Raw genomic sequence first — 22,604 nt, 5'->3', positions numbered from 1 at the left:
TCACTCTGCAAGAGTCATTGCTACTTCTCAAGACTTTTTTAGGAATTCTTCTATGGATGATATTTGTGCCACTGTAACTGGGGCTTCACTGAATGCTTCCCAAAGGTGCTACACTGTAGACTTGTTTCATTCCAAGAATTCCCTTGGAGCCACAGTTACTCAGGGAATCCTGTCATGACGCCACTCAGGAGAGTCTGCTGGGGAGGATGAACCAGAGTTGAAAGTTGTGTACTTACTGTAAAGCTAGACCTGTATGATCCTTCCCTTGACCTTGCAGAAGAGGTTTCTAGTTATGTGTGCCGTATGCATGCGTGGTTATTACATTCTGCTTGTGAGCAGCCTGCTACAAATCAGTAGAATGAAAGCAGATTGACAGCCATTATGGGTAAAGAGCAAGAGATGATGCCTAGGAATATTTTAATCAATGTAGAGCAGGTTGAGAATCAGCACTTCAGTTCTAGTGGTGAGAATGATGAACCATGGTAGTGCAAATCTATTGTCATGGTAAGTACAATACGTTTAATTACTAACGGAGACTATAAAGTCTTTTTTAAACTGAGGTATGGGGGAGGTAAGTAAATGGTTTGGGTATAGAACTGAATGAAATTGTGAATATTCACATGTTCAGATAATAAATCCAACAAGGTGTTTTAAATCCTTACTTAGAGTTTATCTTGTACATCTGAGCTACACTGCATAGCTGATGCAGATTTATTCCAGGAGTCAGAAACTAGGTTAGAACTTGATGGCCTTTGATTATACATAGTAAAGACTGATGCGTAGCTCAGTTGACAGTCACAAGAACTACTCTGACACAGCATCTAACCAGACAAGACAAGTGGAAATCTACAAATGTTAATTGTTTTGAATTCAGAAATATCACAAAGGGTTAAGACTAGGGCAGCCACAGTGTTGCAGTGGTTAGCATTGTCGCCTCACATCAAGAGGTTCTCCGGTTCGATCCTCGGCTGGGGTGCCTTCTGTGCTGAGTCTGCATGTCCTCCCTGTGGTCGCGTGGGTTTCCTCCGGGTACTCCGGTTTCCTCCCACATCCCAAAGACATGCTGCAGGTGGACTGGACACACTAAATTGGCCCTAAGTGTGAGTGCATGTGTGTGTGCCTTCTGTGGAAGGTTGGGCACCGGGCTGGCAACTCGACACTGTAAAACTCCACTGCCAATCATGAGCGGACAGGTGATCTGCTGTGGCGACCCCTAATCGGGAAAAGCCGAAAGAAGAAGAAGATCACAAAGGGTTAAGACTGTGAGCTGTAGTTACTGGAGTACAGATAGAGTCTCTCAGCCCTCATCTGCTTTCTGTGTGACCTTGAGCAAGTCACCTAACCAGATGGTGCTTATGGGCAGTTGGTTATTTGGGTTAGGCTCCTCAAAGGTCCCCTGGACTACAAGCCTAGTAACAATCTGTGAACCTAAACAGTTGATCCTTTTAAAGTGAAGACCTCAGAACTTGTACTCAGTAGACTAGTTTGCTTTGTGATAAATGCTGCTGCTGTACTGAGCTTAGAGTGACTTGGCCATGACTGTAGGTGCATTGCAGCATCTAGTGGAAAGCTTTTCTACCAGCAAAATTAGCTGCCAGATACCTTTCACAATACTGTGAAAATATTGTTCAGCACTTCGTACGCAATCTGGTGTGTTGCAAAGGTAGGGAATTTTTTATGACCAAATCACTTTAAAACTAAAAAGCCGTATATCAAAACGGCATACCTGGGGCTATACTGGACTCAATAATTTACTCTGCTGTGAAATGTGTTTCTCTTCGATGTATTCTTTGCTAACCTGGTAGCGCTTGAACACTGCTTGAATGACAGATGAGTAATAAATGATTAATTATTAGTCATGTAAATTTCCGATGACCTCTGCCAGTCGTACAGAATTTATGTTGTCACACAAACAAGTGTAGGTCTGTATAATATCTGTCTGTATTTATACCTCTGTTTGTGTGTGTGTATAGGTAAATTAAACTAAAGTAACTGCAGATATGTATATGGACATGCTCTGTTGTTTGTATTTATTTATGTGCTTATTTCCATGTGTTGACCAGTAAAGTCCGACTGGGCAAAAGTCCTTTTCAGTAGAGGCCTGGGGAGAAAAGCTCCACACACAAATTATATAATGTCCAATATTAATACGGAGAATAAAAAATACATGCGATAATGATTGCAGTACAGAGACATAGGATTAAAACAACAATTCAATAAAGTACATGAACATAATTCGGATTGTGTAGTATTGTGATAAAGCTATATTGACATACATTGTATAAACATAAGTTACATTACAATACAGCAGTTATTTTTGAGTAATAAAACTGGGCCCTTTAATTTGATGCCAAAGATTAACTTGAGGTGGATTTTCTGAAAGCACTGCTGGTACATAGATGTGGTTAAATGATTCGTGCCAAGATAAACTTTCAAGAGTGGGAAATGTTATGAGAGAGTTCAGTGTTTTGAAACAGAGCAAAGGTTATGAGGCATAAAATTGCATGTAGTAGCATTAGGATGTTGTGGAATAGTGAATAATAAATTAAATAGTAGTTTTTAGTGCTTACAGTTAGGGTATTAACATGGGGTTGAGCAGGACCATAGCCTGGAGTTACTGAAGTATTATTCAAGATGATACGAGTATTCAAAACTTTTAGTTTTGCTGTTTGTTTAAATTATAGTGGTAGGTAGTTCCAAAGTCTGTAGACCTAGCCGGAATAGTTATTCAGAAGGAGAGATGGTAGAAAGGTTGATGACATATTTTTTTCTTGTGCTGTCAGTGAGATGGTGTTTATTTCTGTATATTAAACCAGGTTTCTGGTGTGTTTATAACAACTTGGAGAATGTTTGGATCACATTTTATATGTACAACTGTTGTGGCTCCCAGTAGCTGTGAGTGTTGTACTATTTCTGTTCTGATGTGAATTTAGCTGAGTATTTTAAAAGCTTATTTTAGGGGTGAAAAGCATTAGCTTTGTTGTTGTTGTGTGTGTATGTTTTAGGATTTAGAAGAAGATGGGACTTTCTTAGGCATGTTTCAGTGGATGAGTAGGAGTCCTGGATGAGGTCATTAAATTTTGACAGGGTTTTAGTAGTACAAATGAGAGTGGTATGTGGTACATATACTTGTACCATGGTTGCATGCTTGGAAGCTATATGAAGTTTATTTATGAAAATATTGAATTAGAGGGGGGGGGTCAAGTACTGACCCCTGTGGGACTCCACTGGAAAAGAGGTAGAAAGGGTGAAAAGCCTTGGAGCCATTTTACCATCTGCTGTCGTTTTTTGAGAAAGTTATGGAACCATGGAAAGGCTGTGAGGGAAAGTTCTCTGAATAGATTTCTGTGTGAGACTATGCTGAATACTTTCTATAGGTGAAGGAAAATAGATGATGCTAAGTGGCCAGAATTTCTCATGTGGTTTATGCTGCTTTTTAAAACTGAGAAGGATGGTCGTGGTACTATGTTTGGGATGAAAATTATGTTGGGTGCCAGGGAGGAGGTTATTATTAATGAGGTATTTTAAGAGATGTAAAGAAATACATTTTTCTAGGATTTTTTGATAAAGGTGTTAAGATAGCTATAGGTCGGGTTTATATCAGAATGTCAAGCTATGAGAAGTGTGAACACCACAACATTGAACTGAATACTCCGAAACGTAATTAGTCTGAACACTCAAGACTTCGAAGATCGGAACTCTGAATGGTTATGGTTGGCCCTTCTGTACATATGCATGAAGTCTCCACTGTGGTGCGATCTTGGAGTTGGTATATTTAAGTAGGGGAGGGGGTTGTGGGGGACCCCCCCCCACAGTAGTAATTGTGTAAAAGTGTTTGTGTGTTGTTATTTGATAGTATGGGTGTAAAGCTGGCCAACTGTTGCTTTTCGGAGTTCCATTTTTCGCAGTTTTGAGTGTTCAGACTAATTACTTTTCGGAGTTGTCGGTTCGATGTTGTGATGTTCGGACTTATCACAGTTAGATTATATGATATAGACCCCTATAGGTCTGTAGTTAGTGAATTCAGTGGATGTTCCGTGTTTATGTAGACATTTAATGAAAGAAGTTTTCTACAGGGCTAGGACATAGCTTTCTGAGATGGAATGGTTTATTAAGATAGAGACAGGGTGGTGAGGGTCTCTGCTACTATTTTCAGACCCTGAGCAGGTAAATTGCTGCTAAGGTGGTAGATAGTTACTGTTGGGATAACCTGGAAACTAAATTGACCTGGCTGAGTTTCTGTTTTTTGTGGGATTGTCGTGGGGAGGGGGTTACAGTCTGTATAAAATAGGAATTAAAATGGGAAGTGATGCTGTCTTTCTTGCTGTTTGTTGTGGGTGAGTGTGTGTTGTATTGACCAGGATAAAGGAGTTTATTAATGGAGGACCAGAAGTGCTTTGGATTTCTCTGATATTTGTATTGGAGCAGTTGATAATAGGATTGCTTGTCTGATTTAAGCTTTTGTGTAGTAAGGAGTCTAAGGTGTCTGACATTTAGATAGGTTCGCTGTGTTTTATTTTTAAGCCAATTTTCCATGGTTTCTCTCTTAGGGCATTGAGTTGTTAGGTTTCATTAGTTTAATCATGGGACTGGGACTTGGTTTGAATGAACTCTCTTTGTACAAAGTAATGCATGGTGATACAATATATTAAGAAATGTTATGTTGAAATTAGATATTTTTTATTAGTATTTAGTAGTCTTATTGCATGTGGAAGATGTTCACTGATTGTATTATGTAAATATCCAAAGGACCTTGTATAGAGTGGGTTGTAGATAAGAATCCAGTCAAGTATATATTGTCTGTTTCTAGTTTATTTGAATCTTGTAGTTGTATTGATAAGATGTGTTTAGTTATAGACATTTATTGTGCAGTTGCAGGTGATTGTATTGGTGAGCTAACAGTTGATTGTAGCAACACTGCCTGTCCTTTTATTATGCTGCCCTTTCAGAGAATAGTGTAGCCTGGTGTGGTTTCCCCATCATTTATTTCTGGCTTTTGTTGCCACCCAGTGTTAGATGCCCATTGTAGTTCTTTTTTTATTACTCGACTGGATTATTTCACAGCTGGAGTTAGTGTATCATGCAAGATCTGATGTTATCTCGTCTGTCCATTCTTCAATGGATAGGTTATCTGAGCCATCTAGGATCTGACATCTAATACTCTTGGACTTCAGATTCAAAGCTCAGACTCCTCCATATTCCCCTGTAGCAACAGAGTTGCCCCAGATCTTGTTTGCTACAGACATGATCTCCATTGCTCAAGCTTGGGTTTAGCTGATTTAAAGCTATTTTTTTAATTGTGAGTTTTCACCCTATTCTGTCTTTGTCATTTTATCTTTTTGTCTCCCTTACCTCCCCTTTACTCTGTCATCACCTTTTGGACTCCTTTTCCCCCTTTTGTTTAATGTCTTACAGGTAGTATTTTCTGATTGATAGCACTTTGAGACAGTTTCTGTCTAGTGGTTCTGTTTGTGTGTGTGTGTGTGTGTGTGTGTGTGTGTGTGTGTGTGTGTGTGTGTGTGTGTGTGTGTGTGTGTGTGTGTGTGTTTGTGTTTGTACCTTTTATTGTAGTTGTTTCTGTTCTTGATGCCTTGTGTAGTTTCTGCTTGACATGGCTGATAAGCCATCTGGATTTAAGAAATGTGTGGCCAACGGCCATAATATTCCAGACTCGGGTGCACATGCTATATGTGTTTACTGTTTAGGGGCTGCTCATCTTGATAGCTCCAGAACACTTGTAGAAAGGAGAAATAAATTGGTTAGCACTAGTCTACTCCCTACCTCAGCTGGAGAAGCTTCTCTTTCTCACTTTGCTGCTTCTGCTGTCTCCCCTTCTGCCAGAAAAGCCTCTGAAAAATCCAAGAGTAAGAAGAGCGGTGATGAGCCAAAAGAAAAGGGTAAAGATGAGATCAAAGAATGCAAGGAGTCTAAAAAGCAGTCACTAGATCATTCATCCTCCTTGGGTCTGGCTCCCAAATATTCCCAAGACCTCAGATCAGATATTAGCATCATATCCTATCTTCATTGGATCTGGCACTGCTCCTTTACTGGAGCAGCATTTCTCTCCAGAACTGTTTCAGTTGCACTGCTGTCTCTGTTCCTCCAAGAAAAAATTTCCCATTGTTCTTCCAGACTGTCCTGCACTGCTTCATCTCTCTGATCTGCGCAGTCATCCAGGAGCCTTTCTGAAGCAAACATGGGTAGAATGATGAGAAATTCCTTAGAATTCAGATCCAGTTAGGGGCTTTTCCCAGTTCCAACCACAGTCAAAACCATTGATGTTGGTTCATCCCTTCATCAGATTATTACTCCTTCCCCAAACTGATCCTCAGACTCAGAGCTGTTGGATCCAGGCATTTCCCGGGATTTGTCTGTGTTTGGTTTGAAGACCTGGTCTACGTTGACTCTGACCATTATCTCTGATACGATTGGTGCCAAGTGGCTCAGACGTTAAAGGATATCAGAACCGAGGTGTCAGTGTTGCACCTGAGGGTCTGACTCTGGCACTTTGGCACTGGACAGCTTAGCCCTGGGGTTGGCTTCTGACCTGAATTGAATGGGTCTTTGTGATCAATCCATGTTAGGTGCTACAGCTAGGAGGGGTCATTGGTCTTGTTTCAACTTCAGCTTTCAAAGTTTAACTAGAAAAGAAAAAGCAGCAAATGCACTGTGTGCAAAATTCCGTCTCTGTGTCTTGGGAATTCACCTCTATTCAACGCTCATAACAGTCCACAACACCTTCAATGAAACCAAGTAGAAGTGAACAAAAGTTTATTGTAATGCCAACAAACAAAGAATGGTTAAGCGCTTTCACTTGAATAAAACAAGCTTCCTCAGAACACCATAGCTTGCATCACAGTTGTTTAAATAACATTTTTGGTGCCAAAATTCAGTTTGAAATTTTAAAGCTATACACACATCCTGTAACCATTGTTCTCTATTCATAAAATATTAAATAATATTCATGTTATTTCTAAAAGCAATGTTACATATAATATGTGTTGATAAAGTGAACAAGTTAAAAAACTGAAAAAATGTTAACAAAAACATTTACATTTAGATCATATCAAAACATGTTTAAAAACATATAACAATGTACCTAATAGTTCATTTTAAGACCAATAGTGGTTTGACAGATACAGTGTCATTTAAACCTGGTATAGTGGAAGCATCCATATATATTTGCCACCAAAATTCTTTATATAATAATAAATTATTAAAGTCACCCCCTCTATTATTGGTGTGCACAATGTCCACTATACCAAAATTAAAATAATGTTTGTCACCATATTGTTTAATATGTTTATACAAAGCATTTTTTTCATCCTTCCTTCTGATGCTATAAAGGTGAGAGTATATACATTTATTTAAACTCCTTTGAGTCCTACCTATATAGAATCCTGAACATGTTCTACAGATGGCAATATACACCACCATTTTAGTTGTACAGTTGCCCCCACAGAATTTAATTCTAGTGTGTCTGTAATTATCCAATTTCACACTGTCTCCCTGAAATATAGTGTGACATTGTTTACATGCCCCACATTTTGCAGTTTTCATGTATTCTGTCTTCTTAATAAAGATACTCTTCTCTAAAATAGATTTTATGTTGGCCCCTACCTTATAAACAAACCTTGGGCATTCACCTAATGTGGGTGCTATATCTTGATCATCAGATATTATATGCCAGTTGTTCATTAAAATCTTCTTAACTTTACCTGAATATATGCCAAATTCCAAAATGCAAGATTTACCAAAAATGCAAGTTTCAGACTTCATATCATGCAATATATCCACAGTCGAAACAATAGCTGTCCTATATTTTTCACCCAACAAAGGCTTGTACTGGTTACCCCATTTCCTCACAACATAATTACTTACATTTTCCATAACTCTAACGTCATAGCCTCTGTCCGTAAATAAGGACGTTATAAATTTCACCTCATCCAACATGTCCTCATACCGTGAGGCCATCCTAACTGCTCTAATAAGCTGACCCTTATATATATTCGTGAATTGTTTCTTCGGATGGTAGCTAGAATATTCCAAATAACTATTCGAAAAAGTGTTCTTTCTATAAATTTTGGATTTAAACTCATCCCCTGTTTTTGACACAAATGTGTCTAAATAAGCCACACCTTCGTGACTGCTAGAGGAGGTAAATTTAAAAAAATTACTGCTACTATTGATGTATTGTAAAAATAATGCTAGCTGTTGTTCTCCACCATCCCAAATCAGATATATATCATCAAGGTATCTGACGTAATATTTTATGTATGTCATAAAGTGACGATCTAAAATAGTCCTCTCTTCCCATTCAAGCATGACCAAGTTGGCGTATATGGGAGCACAAGCTGCTCCCATAGCTACGCCTTTGGTCTGCTTGTAATATTCTCCCTCAAATATAATGTAATTATGTTCGAGAACCAGGGACAACATATCCGTGAGAAGACAGATGGTGTCCCATTGGATATCTGTATGTTTTCTTATACTCGTAGCAAAAGCTGATAGACCATCTTCTTTTGGTATACAAGAAAATAAATCTATGACATCAATAGTCACAAATATCAGATCTGAACTGGATAGGTAAATAGGATACTGTTTCAGAAAATCCCATGAGTCCTTAGCTATATGTGGAATAGTGGCATATATATGTTTCAAGTAGGTATCAATAACCTTACCTATATTAAATGTCTTAGACCTACTCCCTGATATAATGGGTCTAAAGGGCGGTTCATCTATATTCTTGTGAATTTTAGGAATACCCACTATAGAAGCTAATACAGGATATTCAACCTTAATATAAGTGTAGATGTCATTATTGATCCTGTTATCTAGTAAGTATTCTTCAATACATGTGTCTATTTTTATATACCCTATGTTGATCTCATTCAAGGACAACATAGAGTAATTTCCAGAATTGTGTAGTATTTCATGTATCTTACAAGTGTATAAAAAACTGTCATAGATGACTGCGCCCCCCCCCCCCATCTGGTTTCATGATTCTGATGTTACTAGCACATCTTAATTCCTGTAGTACCCTGCTCATTTCATTGAAGGTGTTGTGGACTGTTATGAGCGGTGGATAGAGGTGAATTCCCAAGACACAGAGACAGAATTTTGCACACAGTGCATTTGCTGCTTTTTCTTTTCTAGTTGAACTTTTATGGTTGCTGCACTGTTTGCTTCAGTTGTGTTCTGAGTTGGGTCTCACGGAGTCTGATCGGGAAACCTCATTGGATTCATTACACAGTCCTGTACACCAGGATTTTCAGTCGGTGAAAGCTGAATTGACTGCACACCAGGATTATCAGTCGGTGAAAGCTGAATTGACTGAACTGAGGGGAGAGGTAAGCAAGCCTACTACCCTACTTAATCAACTAAGCAGCTCCTTCTTAGATATTTACAAAGGGAAAAATAACTGCCACAGTTCAGAGGTAGAACATAGCCGTGACAACAAGAATTGTATTACTGATACTGGTCGAGGGAATACTAACTGTGAAGATGTTTTAAGACTGTCTAATTTGTCGACATATTCAACAACCATTGCTAATGGACAGGGTTCCTGTAAAAGTACTGTTATGGCAAACACTGGGAGTACAAACATTATTTCTTTGGCTATACCTCCTGTTTCTTTAGCAGGCTCTCAAAGGAGTAGTAGTAAAATTGGTACTCCTGACTTCACATTTGATTTCTCATTTGGTGATGTTAATGAAGAAGCGTATCGTATAGGCACTAAGCCTAAAAGAATGAAGTCACATTTCACTTATGGTACTACAGCAAAGGGTTTGGATACAGATGGTACTACAGCAAAGGGTATGGACACTAATATTGACACTGTTGGCAATGGTATGATGGATAATATTGATGTTAGTAGGCACAGCAAAAGTAAACATTTGAAACATATAAATTCAGACCTGTTTAAAACATTTATTGAAAAGAACTGTTATTTTGATACTGATCCGACTGCAGAGATCAGTGACAAAAGACACACTTCAAAGGAGAAGTCTAAAAGTACCTTAAAGGATTTCATATATGATTTGGGTAAAAAGCTGGTTCTAATAAACAGTATTAAACTGGACAATGCCTATCTTTCCAGATGTATAGAGTTAAAGGTAGTCCCGATGGGACTCAGATTTTTTAAATTACCTATGGGTGTGAATATTACTGAAAATGTTAAGTCAGATTTTAATAGTTTATTTGACCAATGTGGTTTTAAGTATATGTCTGTGTTGATGAAATTTAATGACGAGAAGCTGGTTTATTTAATTAAGGAGGTGGAAGAATTAAATACTTTGATTAAAAATGACTTACTTTTTTCTCAGTGGGAGAATTTGTACGTCAAACAATTCTCCTATGCTGAATCTAATATTTCAAAAATATATGAACGTAAGATGAAAAAACTATATAGGGACTTGGACCAATACAAAAGAGGCACAGCATATTTATGGGAAAAAGATCACAGTAAGTACCCTAAGTATGTGAGGGGGGACCAAAAGACAGGAATTGTAAATACATACAAAGAATATAGTTCTGATGGAAATGCTAACTCTGATTTTTTATACGGATAACACAAGGGGAGGGAGAGAAAGTGGACGAGGGGTTACAGAAGAGATCCTCACTATCATCCATATCCAAGGACCACACGTTAAATTCTGGTTCAGTTGTTACTGAGACAATAGGTGAGTCCAGTAATAATAATGTAGGCATCCTACAGGATGGTGTCACTTACACCTATAGGAACTTTAATATATACAACTACACTAACTATATTTTAAATACTGGACACTGTGATTTACTATCTAAGGGGATTAAATTTATTCCCACTAAAAGATTCAATCTAGTGGACTGTATTTGTGAAATAAAAAGATATGTGAGAAAGCTTAACCTGGCTATTTTATTTAAAGATAAAAAAACAGTGGGTGACATTTCTCATGCAGAGCCGTTCATTCCAGTAGTCAAAAAGAAAAGTACATGTATACCCCCCATGCACCCCACCATTTCTATCTTTGATAAAGTAGTGACTAAACAGATTTACAAGTTGGATAGACAAATCGATGGACATCAGATCAGTTCCAATTTAACAAAAAAAGAGAGCAGGGTACTACAGGAATTAAGATGTGCTAGTAACATCAGAATCATGAAACCAGATGGGGGGGGGCGCAGTCATCTATGACAGTTTTTTATACACTTGTAAGATACATGAAATACTACACAATTCTGGAAATTATTCTATGTTGTCCTTGAATGAGATCAACATAGGGTATAGAAAAATAGACACATGTATTGAAGAATACTTACTAGATAACAGGATCAATAATGACATCTATACTTATATTAAGGTTGAACATCCTGTATTAGCTTCTATAGTGGGTATTCCTAAAATTCACAAGAATATAGATGAACCGCCCTTTAGACCCATTATATCAGGGAGTAGGTCTAAGACGTTTAATATAGGTAAGGTTATTGATACCTACTTGAAACATATATATGCCACTATTCCACATATAGCCAAGGATTCATGGGATTTTCTGAAACAGTATCCTATTTACCTACCCAGTTCAGATCTGATATTTGTGACTATTGATGTCATAGATTTATTTTCTTATATACCAAAAGAAGATGGTCTATCAGCTTTTGCAACGAGTATAAGAAAACATACAGATATCCAATGGGACACCATCTGTCTTCTCACGGATATGTTGTCCCTGGTTCTCGAACATAATTACATTATATTTGAGGGAGAATATTACAAGCAGACCAAAGGCGTAGCTATGGGAGCAGCTTGTGCTCCCATATACGCCAACTTGGTCATGCTTGAATGGGAAGAGAGGACTATTTTAGATAGTCACTTTATGACATACATAAAATATTACGTCAGATACCTTGATGATATATATTTGATTTGGGATGGTGGAGAACAACAGCTAGCATTATTTTTACAATACATCAATAGCAGCAGTAATTTTTTAAAATTTACCTCCTCTAGCAGTCACGAAGGTGTGGCTTATTTAGACACATTTGTGTCAAAAACAGGGGATGAGTTTAAATCCAAAATTTATAGAAAGAACACTTTTTCGAATAGTTATTTGGAATATTCTAGCTACCATCCGAAGAAACAATTCACGAATATATATAAGGGTCAGCTTATTAGAGCAGTTAGGATGACCTCACGGTATGAGGACATGTTGGATGAGGTGAAATTTATAACGTCCTTATTTAAGGACAGAGGCTATGACATTAGAGTTATGGAAAATGTAAGTAATTATGTTGTGAGGAAATGGGGTAACCAGTACAAGCCTTTGTTGGGTGAAAAATATAGGACAGCTATTGTTTCGACTGTGGATATATTGCATGATATGAAGTCTGAAACTTGCATTTTTGGTAAATCTTGCATTTTGGAATTTGGCATATATTCAGGTAAAGTTAAGAAGATTTTAATGAACAACTGGCATATAATATCTGCTGATCAAGATATAGCACCCACATTAGGTGAATGCCCAAGGTTTGTTTATAAGGTAGGGGCCAACATAAAATCTATTTTAGAGACGGGTATCTTTATTAAGAAGACAGAATACATGAAAACTGCAAAATGTGGGGCATGTAAACAATGTCACACTATATTTCAGGGAGACAGTGTGAAATTGGATAATTACAAACACACGAATTAAATTCTGTGGGGGCAACTGTACAACTAAAATGGTGGTGTATATTGCCATCTGTAGAACATGTTCAGGATTCTATATAGGTAAGACTCGAACGAGTTTAAATAAACGTATATACTCTCACCTTTATAGCATCAGAAGGAAGGATGAAAAAAATGCTTTGTATAAACATATTAAACAATATGGTGACAAACATTATTTTAATTTTGGTATAGTGGACATTGTGCACACCAATAATAGAGGGGGTGACTTTAATAATTTATTATTATATAAAGAATTTTGGTGGCAAATATATACGGATGCTTCCACTATACCAGGTTTAAATGACACTGTATCTGTCAAACCACTATTGGTCTTAAAATGAACTATCTATTAGGTACATTGTTATATGTTTTTAAACATGTTTTGATATGATCTAAATGTAAATGTTTTTATTAACATTTTTTCAGTTTTTTAACTTGTTCACTTTATCAACACATATTATATGTAACATTGCTTTTAGAAATAACATGAATATTATTTAATATTTTATGAACAGAGAACAATGGTTACAGGATGTGTGTATGGCTTTAAAATTTCAAACTGAATTTTGGCGCCAAAAATGTTATTTAAACAACTGTGATGCAAGCTATGGTGTTCTGAGGAAGCTTGTTTTATTCAAGTGAAAGCGCTTAACCATTCTTTGTTTGTTGGCATTACAATAAACTTTTGTTCACTTCTACTTGGTTTCATTGAAGGTGTTGTGGACTGTTATGAGCGTTGAATAGAGGTGAATTCCCAAGACACAGAGACGGAATTTTGCACACAGTGCATTTGCTGCTTTTTCTTTTCTAGTTGAACTTTTATGGTTGCTGCACTGTTTGCTTTAGTTGAGCTTTCAAAGTTTGAGAGAATGCTGTCTTAGTTTAGGGAGCAGACTTCCCCTTCCCAGTCAGATCCGTCACTCTCCCAAAGAAGTTCCCTGGTCCTGATCCTATCCTGTCAGGACCGCCAGCCTATTGTAGCCTTGAGACTGTCCGCATTAAAGACTCCCGTGCAGCTTCCAAGTACACCCCAGATCACCCCACTGGGGAGGTTAATTGGAAACATTCTTGCAAAAGGAGGCATGTTGACTCCTCCCAGGAGTCCTTAACTAAAGATATTGACATTGATGAGGGGAGAGGTTTCCCCTGGATCCCCTGTTGATGACATCTTGTTTGGAGAAGTCCTGGAACTTATTAGACAGAAAGGAGCATGGCACTCTGTAGCTCTTTCCCTGGAGGAGTCAGTATTTCTTGAAGGTTTTGGAGCTGGCCCATTTACCTCTTGGATGGTTACTCTCTCAAGGATGAGATAGTTGACCTGATCTCTGAGCAGACATGGAAAGAACCTGATGTGGCCTAGCCAATTCCAAAATAACCTGATAAATTTTTGATCTCTCCAAAGGTTTGACCTTATTGGAGTAAGGGTCCTGACATTGATTCCATTGTGGTGGCTGCCATCAAAAAGAAGCTTGCAGAGGATAGCTCCACTGTCCACCCCTCTGTAGGGAGTCTCTGGTGCTGAACAGATTTGGAAAGCAAGTTTATGCTTCAGCAACCTTTGTGCTTAAGACATTGAACTATTTGGCTCGTGTCACATGCTTCCAGAGAGATGTGACCAAGAAACTTGTCAAATATTTCTCTCTGTGTTCCTGTCTGCTGAGGAGAAGTTGTCTGTCAACTTGCAGATGGCCACCTTTCATTCCCTTTTGAATGAGTCTGTGTGTCTCATTTACAGTGTGACAGAAGGTATGTCAGGAACTCCGGGCACTGGCATAACTGTTAAGACATGCCTGCATGAACCTGTGTGACTTTGAGGAGCACTTTAAAATATCCTTTATCAGTGCTCAGTATGATGGCTCAACACTTTTTGTGCCAAAGGTTACAGAGACTATGTCCAGAAATGAACAAGATGGGAACATGTCTGCCATAGGGATACAGCTTTCTACGTCCAAAGGACCTTCTGTAGAAACTAGAAAGAAGGGAAGAAATTGTGGTTCTGCAAATCCTAAGGTTTTGTTCCTGACAGTTCTGGTGATAACCCCCCCCCCTCCGATACCGAGGGGGGATTCTAATAGTGGACGTCACCCCTGCAGCAGAGGTGGTCTACAAAGCCAAGGCTTTCATATAATGTAAAGATTTGTGTGTGTAGATATATGCACGATATGTATATAATATGTAAAGTCAAATGCAGGCTTTATATAGGCAATTTATAAGTCTGTTCTAAATACACTATCTAAATTATAGTGGTGAAAAAACAGTTTTAATTAAATTTCCTTTATTTTGGCAAATAATATGTATCCATTTAAATATAGCTTTAGATTTATGTACAGTTAACAGGTATGCAGTCAGAGAGATATTCCCAGTTTCCCAAAAGCCCCATAGCACTGTCTGGTTAAATAACCTGCTCATAGTGACACAGTAGACAAATAAAGGCTGAGAGAATCAAACCCTGGACCAGAAGACTTCAAACTCTCCCTTGCAGACACATTATTAACTTTCCTAAGACTGTTCAAGTTCCATATTCTATAATAGTCACTGTAATATGCGAGAGAGTTTAGTCACATTATATTAATAACCCTATTTGAATATTTAAATCATATACATATCATATATCACTTTAACAAATATGCACCATCAGTATTGTACAGCTAAAGAAGAGTAATTTATTTCAGTATTAAAATGCAGTGCCTAAACAAGTAACCTGGAACTAAAATACTAAGACTGCTGCCTTTGGAACCAGTAGAAATGTAAGAATATTTTGATCAGCACGAGCATCTGCTAATGGTCACATTTCACACCTCCAAGGTTGCCACTTAAAAGAAATACTGTTCTATCACCACACATAAAATGTAAGTAAGGCTTCCCTATTTGTCAATAAAATGTCTGACTAGTGGCAACTATATATATAATACAGAGTTTGTAAAATGAGACTAAAACATAGAATTTTTCATGGAATACTAACAAGAAGTGAATAATTATGTGTAAAAATACACATACTGAGTCAAAATTAAAAAATAAATGTTATTTGCACATGTGTAATAATGTATACATCTTAAAACATCACTTAGATACTTCTTTAGCCATTATAATTCATATTATTCTGCAATTATTATGAGATTATTAATGTGCATGTCTTGTTTCAACAGCAAGAGAAAAAAATGTGCTCAGCATTTATAACCTCACATAAGTTTCTGCCACCTCAGACTATGCAATGTTCACTCTTCCAGTGAAGAACGTATCTCTACAAGTACATAAGTAATTCTAGAGATATTTTATGACATTTGATGGACTTTGTTTCAATAAAAGAATATTTAAAGTATTTTCTGTTTACTCTTTCTATTCAACTGTCCACCAAATATGAAACTTAGTCCTGGAAGCTTCTGTTTTTGTGCAGTGAAAAGTCAGAGTGATCCCACAACTTTTTTTTTTATCCAAGTCTTTTAAGGCACTCTAAACTGACTTTTATTGCTTAAACAGTCGAGGAAGGTTAAGCTTAGTCTTAGAAAAAGACAGAAAACTAACAGAACCATGAATATGCATATTAATGAGATGGTTTGAATATTAAGCACCTTATTTAGGAGGCACTTATTTTGTTTAACAAAAAATCAGTGTGGTTCTTGTTCATCCAGTCCTCCCACAATGTCATTAAACTTATTTTGATACTGCCTATATGCGCATTTTCTTGCTAAAGCATACTTTTTAGAAGTTCTGGCATCTTTTTGTGTATAGTCTAAATGCAGAATGTTTTTGTCCATATTAACTGTTTTGGGATAATTCTTGTCTGGATGACAATATCCTCTGGAAATTCTTCTTTGTAGAGATGGTCTCTTACCTAGCAGTTTTTGCAAGCCAACATCATTCAAATGGGGTGTTGATACATATGCTGACAATATTTTTTAATTATACTTTTTTGCCTAAAATTTGATCCTTAGACAAAATGCATGCTTTCCTTCATTTCTAGCGGTTACTGAATCAAATTTAACAATAAAAGTCTGTCAAAAATATTGTAATCATAAAGAGAAAATAAAATCTCCTGCACTCAAGCCACCATCTTGGCCACCCCCTACACAATTTTTTATTCTTAGTGTTTTGCCGATATTTGTATGTACATTGCAGCATTTGATGTTAGGTGCCTCAATGTCATTTCCTGTTTGTCCTTCGTTACATTTTTTTAGAATTTTTTTAATAAAAAAGAAAAAAAAAAGCTTTGTAAACTTTTTATTAAACCACAGACCCAAAAATGTAGGTTTTCCTGTTGTAACGCAACCTTAGGTTAACGTGTGATAAGTGGTATGCCCTTTAAAGTTTGTACACAAAACAAACACATTTCCTATGTTGACATCACTGAGGTTAAAGTTGCTTGTTTTTTTTCATTGTGTCAGTACATGGAAACTGTTTTTCTATGTGAAAGCAAAGCTAAAAACATTCCCTAGAAAATCACTGTGTGGTTTCTGTGAATGTTGGCAATTATTTTTATTTTCCTTTTTTATGAATTACTCTCTTCTCAGTTGTTCATCTGTGGAGCTGGTATCTCACGGAGGGTGCAGGGGCTTTTTAAAAGTGCCTTGTCAAGTTGAAGGTTTGGCTGACTGAATGACTGTCTGCAGAGTAACTTCTGTGTCAGGGAATGCTGTCATTAAAGGAGACGAAGTGCATATTAATTCATCCTGTCAGAATGTGCATACCTCCAACACCTGTGAAAACATTTCATTACAGTTGTATCACTTGTAATATGCTGCTTTCATTCAAAGCTTGTGTAAAAGTCCATACATAGTAAAATGGCTATAGTTGTCCTAACACTTGCAATATTTAACTCATTGTTAGTCTTATAGTTACTGTTGTGTCCTAACACTTGCAATATAAAAGCCAATGTTAGCCAATACAGCATGTGGAGATCCTAATAATCTCTGCATCTTTATTTTTGATATCCTTTTTGGGGACCTTCCACCCCAGTAATGCTCACTTAGCCACAATGCTGTCTTGTTTTAAGTGTCACTGTCTTGTAAACTCAGCTCACTAAAATAACTGTACTTTGAGCCAGACTGTATTTCAATGTGCATTGTGTTCTTTTTGTCACTGTAATCTTTGTTACGTTTTTTTTTTCTGTTCTATTGCCTTCATGTAGCTAATACATATTTGAAATACCACAGCCTGTCACCTCTCTGCAAGCAAATAAGCCTTTTTAGTGAAAGTTATCTGACTTGGGAACTTCAGATCACTTATTCCTATAGTTTAGACTTTATCCTTTAATGTTTTCTTGAAGAAGGTCACAATGTGCATTTAATTGCTCTAAGCCTAAAATATGACATGAGCTGTAATATATATTGTACTGTGTGTTTTTGTAGGGTTACAGTTTCTGCAGTATATAACATTAAATAAATAATTAAAATGCAACCCTAGTGCATAATCAGTGTCGTTTTTGTATTGTGCTCCTCTGGGCTGCCTCTGAAAATGGGACGTGCGTGCTTAAGAAGGACAGTCCTAGTCAACATTAGTTAATACACAAGTAAAATTTCTGTCATCTATGGGCTGCTGCAGAGAATGGTACAGGATGGTCATTGTCAACATTAATTAATGCATAAATGAAATGTCTCTGTTTAGGTTTAATGAAGGTAACTGATGTCATTTTTCTAGTGACTCTGGTCCCCTTTTCTTCAGCAGCTGTGTGCTCTTCGGTTGTCCATGCATTTTACATCTTGTGTATGTTTTTTGCAGGTAACATCTTTCCTGTGTGCTACTGGAAGGTCAGAGTTGTTACAATGTCAGTAAGATCAGCAGTAGTTCCAGGTTAGTGTGGATGCAATACATATTTTATATTAAAACGTTAAGCAATATGTCATATTGTAGACCTGCTTTAATGGTTGGCCTGGATTCAAAAGACTTGCTCTCTGTGTAAGTGATTTACTCTGGTGTAAGCCTACTTTATAGATTGACCTTACACTGAAGCAAGTTATTTACATGAAGGTCAGGTCTTTTGGAACCTGGCCCAATATGTTAAAAGTTCTGTTCGCTCTTTAAGTGTTGCTATTAGAATAGCTGTTAAAAGCTTAAGTTGGTTTATAGTACTAATGACACTGGTCCCTCCACTTTTGCAGTCTCAGTTACCTAGAACATATACTTTTTCCTGCTATTTCTGTACATTTTCATTTCCTGTTAACTGTTGAGGTATACAGGCGTGTTGAGCATTGCCATCTCACAATGTTTGTTTCTTGAGCTTAGTCTTTGGTTGTGTTATCTTGTGTGTGGAATCTGCATGCTTTCCATGTGTCCACGTGGATTTTTCCAGGTGGTCTGGTTTCCACCCTTATTTCAAAAATGTACAGTAGATGACCTGGCAGTCCTCCAATTTTGCTTGCCATATGTAAGTCAGTATGTGTCTCCAGCAAATTGCTAATGTGCCATATGGGATTTTTATTTATTTATTTTTTTTTGACCTTTGTTTATTGAGTGCTGGGATAGGTTCAGGTTCTATCTTGGTCATTAATTGAACTAAATGGATAACTAGAGAATGAATGAATATAAACTATTGTCTAGGATGGGTTGTTCCATTCACCTCAACCACTAGGACTAAGACCAGGAGAACATAGTCCAGAATGTAAAGTTTTCCTAGGGTACTGACCCCTTCCCTTTAGCCATCTGTCCTCAACCCCCTTTTAGTCATAATGACCTGCAAAGAATGACCCTCACCAGCTCTCTCTATTGCTATATGTTAAGTGATCACTTCTGTAAAATAACCCAGGCCACTTTGGCAAATTTTTCATTGTCCCCATGGTGAAAAGTCTATATTTTCTAGCATTTTCTTCTCTGTTTTTGATACTTGTTTCTATTTTTTGTTAAAATAATTTTGTGTTTAACCTCTCTTGTCTGCTTCATTTTCGATTACTGTTTTCTAGTTTTACAATGTAGTTTTTTTCTTATTTGACCTCAGCTTTGTTAGTGCAAGGTTTGTTGGTCATTCTCATTTAAACAAAAAAGGAAAAGAAAGAAAACTACCTGTTTTGCAGCTCCATCCATTTACATTTTACTTTGGCTGCCAGTTCCTTTAAGTTATGGCTGCTGTAGTGTACATCTACATTGCTGTATTGTACTACATTTTTGCTTACTGTAGTTGGAAAAAGAATTTAAAAAAGTGAATGAAAATTGTTTTTCAGGACAAGAATGTTCTTTGCAGTGTTTGTCTAGTTGATGCACTGGAGAAAAGGAGTTTGCTTTAGAAGAGTTAAAAGCTAGTTCTGTGCCCCATTATTGAGGCTTTGACCTCTAGTCCCCTCCTATGATCAACCCTTTGGCACAAGAGTAGAGCCTGTTGCTATTTAGCATAAAGAAAGAGTGAAGATATTAAAATAAATCATGAGCAAGACAGAGTTGACTCCAGTTTTTCAAAGAACCCTTCTTCAGGGGCAGATTGTAGTAAGTCTAAGAATGCTCCTTCCAGTTTCTTCTCTTTCTGGGATTCCTGCAGTAGTAGTTTCAGAGAGCTTGCCAATTAAATGATGTAAGGCTGTTCTTCAAGATTTGGTGTAGAAGTCATGAAAATGTTTGTCATCTAGACCTTCTCCCTCTAGGGCAGCCAGGTTTCATTATAGTATTTCTTTTCTGTTGAACTTGACTGCAAAAAGATGGTGCAGGTATTTTTTAAGATCCATTCTGTGATGTCTCAAGGCTCGCCTCTCCAACTCTCAATCAAGCTCTTAGAGACACTTCTTTGTCAAATGTCTCTACTAAATGTCTCTACTTTCCTCATCACGCTTGTCATAGACATGGGATGTGATTTTGGAGTTGACAGTGGTCTTAATGGTGGTATTGCAGACTGTGTTGTCAACAATGGCATCATCAGTACAAATGCCATAGATGTTCATCGAGCCTTCAACCCCCAGGGCTTGTTGAGCTTGGTCCTTCATTGCAAGTATCGATCCCATCCTTTACAGTGGTGACTTTGCTGTCATGGTAGTTAACGTTTCAGCTGTTGTGTCAGTTGGTTTCTTACCCTCAGAGGTCAGTCAGGTTCAGGCAGTTGAGGTAAAGTCCAGGGCTAGATTTCTCTGTCTTGACATCTGCCCTAATAGGGTTTGGCTTTTTTCTCTTGCATTTAATTACATTGGCTTCAGGGAAGATGCTAGTGTTGATCTCCGTGTCATTAATGCAGGCATGGGAGATGTCTAGACTGGTTACCAGCCAAAAGGTGGTGGTATTTAACAAAATAACCAAGGATATTTAGCCCTTCTTCAGGGAGATAATATCAGACCACCAACACTGATGAATCACTTTCTACCTAATTATATCCCCTTTCCCTAAAGACTTGAGCCAGACCAGGATGTACTTATGATTGCCCATCCAGTCATCCAGGTTGCAGTTAAAAAGAAACAGGGAATTGCTATGCTTTACATTCATGGAGAGTAGCTGCATAAAAGGGATATTCTCTGTGTCAGATATCTATCAAATCAGACCTGTTTATATTGGGGTGGAAGTTCTGATGTTTTGAGCAAGTCTTTAGGGTGGTGGTAGTTTTGTGGCTGTGAAAGAAGTTGTATAGGGTCACATCCTTTGAAGCTGTGTAGCCTAAACAGAGCCCCCTCTTCAAAAGCTGATAGGACACAGAAAAGGGTGAGAGCACTTTAAGGCAGTCAGGCTAGTTCAAGGTAGACCTCCCCGGATTGTCTTAAGCAGTAAGACGCTGTGGTCCGTTGAGCTAGGACATTTGCATAAATAAGTACATATTAGTGAGGGACAATATACTCTATAATTTGCCCCTGAAAAGGGAGAGGGACAATGACGTCCTTGGAGGATATACTCCTGGTAATTAGTCTAGCTGTATAAAAAGATTTTCAGACAACAGTGATAACGCGGTAGTCAGAGGCTAGTTCATTGTCAAAGTAAGTGCCCAGGCTCATAAAACTTAACACAGTCATTAAGGAAGTGTTATCTTTGTGATGACAGCATGGGTGCCTAGGTTTGCCAAAAGACACAATACTGCATTTCATAGCATTTAATTTGAGGTCATGGTTTAAGCACCACTAGGCCCTCCAAGAAAATCCAGATGCCAGTTGAGGTGTTTATAACAGCTCTCAGTTTGCAGTTGTCAGCAAACTGTATCAGCCATAGGCCACTTGTGTCAGTCTTAACATCAGATATGTAAATACCAAAGTAGAGTGGTCCTAGTTCATATTCCTGGGGTGCACTGCGTGTAACTATTCTTTTGGTTAAGAGTCTGTCTGCAACACTAATAGACTGTCTTTGAGCCTTTCTGCTATCCAGTGGATAACACAGGTCCAGAGAAGCTTAGCCCTGCATTCCTTTGAAGTTTTTAGCCATTTGTAATTTAAGTACAAATAACTTGGATCCTGGCAGATTATTTACATATTGCCCCTATTCATAAGAACAAGAGTACTAAACCAAGGCTGAATTTGCTATTTCCAATCTATTCACCAATGTTATGATTGAAAACTGTAAGAGAAATATTTTGCTTTATGTGGCGAAGAAGATGATCAGAAAGATGTGTTTTTCCCTGCAATACATATCTATTCCACCAACATGTTCTATTGTCATTGCAGAAGAGGTTAAGATCTCTTGATTGGGCGTTTACTCCACCATTGGACCTGTGGAAACATAGTAGTTCAGAGAGGATAGGGTCTGTAGAGGCTCAGTACATGAGTCAGAGAGCTTCCCTTAGTAGAGATTTTCATTTAGTTAGATTAGTTTAATGATTCAGGAATGTGGAATGGCATTAAAGATATTGTGAACTGATTTGCATGAGTTCATTGCCTTGGTGACTTGTTCAAAAAGGTCCACCAGGTTTAGGAAGGAGGGTCTGCCTTTAACAAACCCAAACTGGTTTGGGTTCAGGGTTCAAAGACTGCCTATGTCGTCATTTATGAGCTCCATAGTGTTGTACTCCATTGCCTTACAGATATAGCTG

At 37.6% G+C, this 22,604-nt stretch overlaps 1 protein-coding gene across 1 annotated transcript in view; it reads left to right on the top strand.

Annotated features, from left to right (window-relative positions):
* The window catches only part of GPR63 (G protein-coupled receptor 63), a 433,154-nt gene that overhangs the window by 245,313 nt on the left and 165,237 nt on the right, over positions 1 to 22,604 (top strand). Inside the window, exon 2 of the mRNA XM_044065687.1 lies at positions 18,404 to 18,475. The gene's annotated coding sequence lies outside the window, so the exon portion shown is untranslated. The remainder of the gene's footprint in view (positions 1 to 18,403; positions 18,476 to 22,604) is intronic.

This window comes from Protopterus annectens, chromosome 1.part0 (genome assembly GCF_019279795.1).
Source record: "Protopterus annectens isolate FY-2018-M chromosome 1.part0, PAN1.0, whole genome shotgun sequence".
Taxonomy (NCBI): domain Eukaryota; kingdom Metazoa; phylum Chordata; order Ceratodontiformes; family Protopteridae; genus Protopterus; species Protopterus annectens.
Note: the sequence above shows the minus strand (reverse complement) of the source record. Positions and strands in the feature narration are given on the sequence as shown.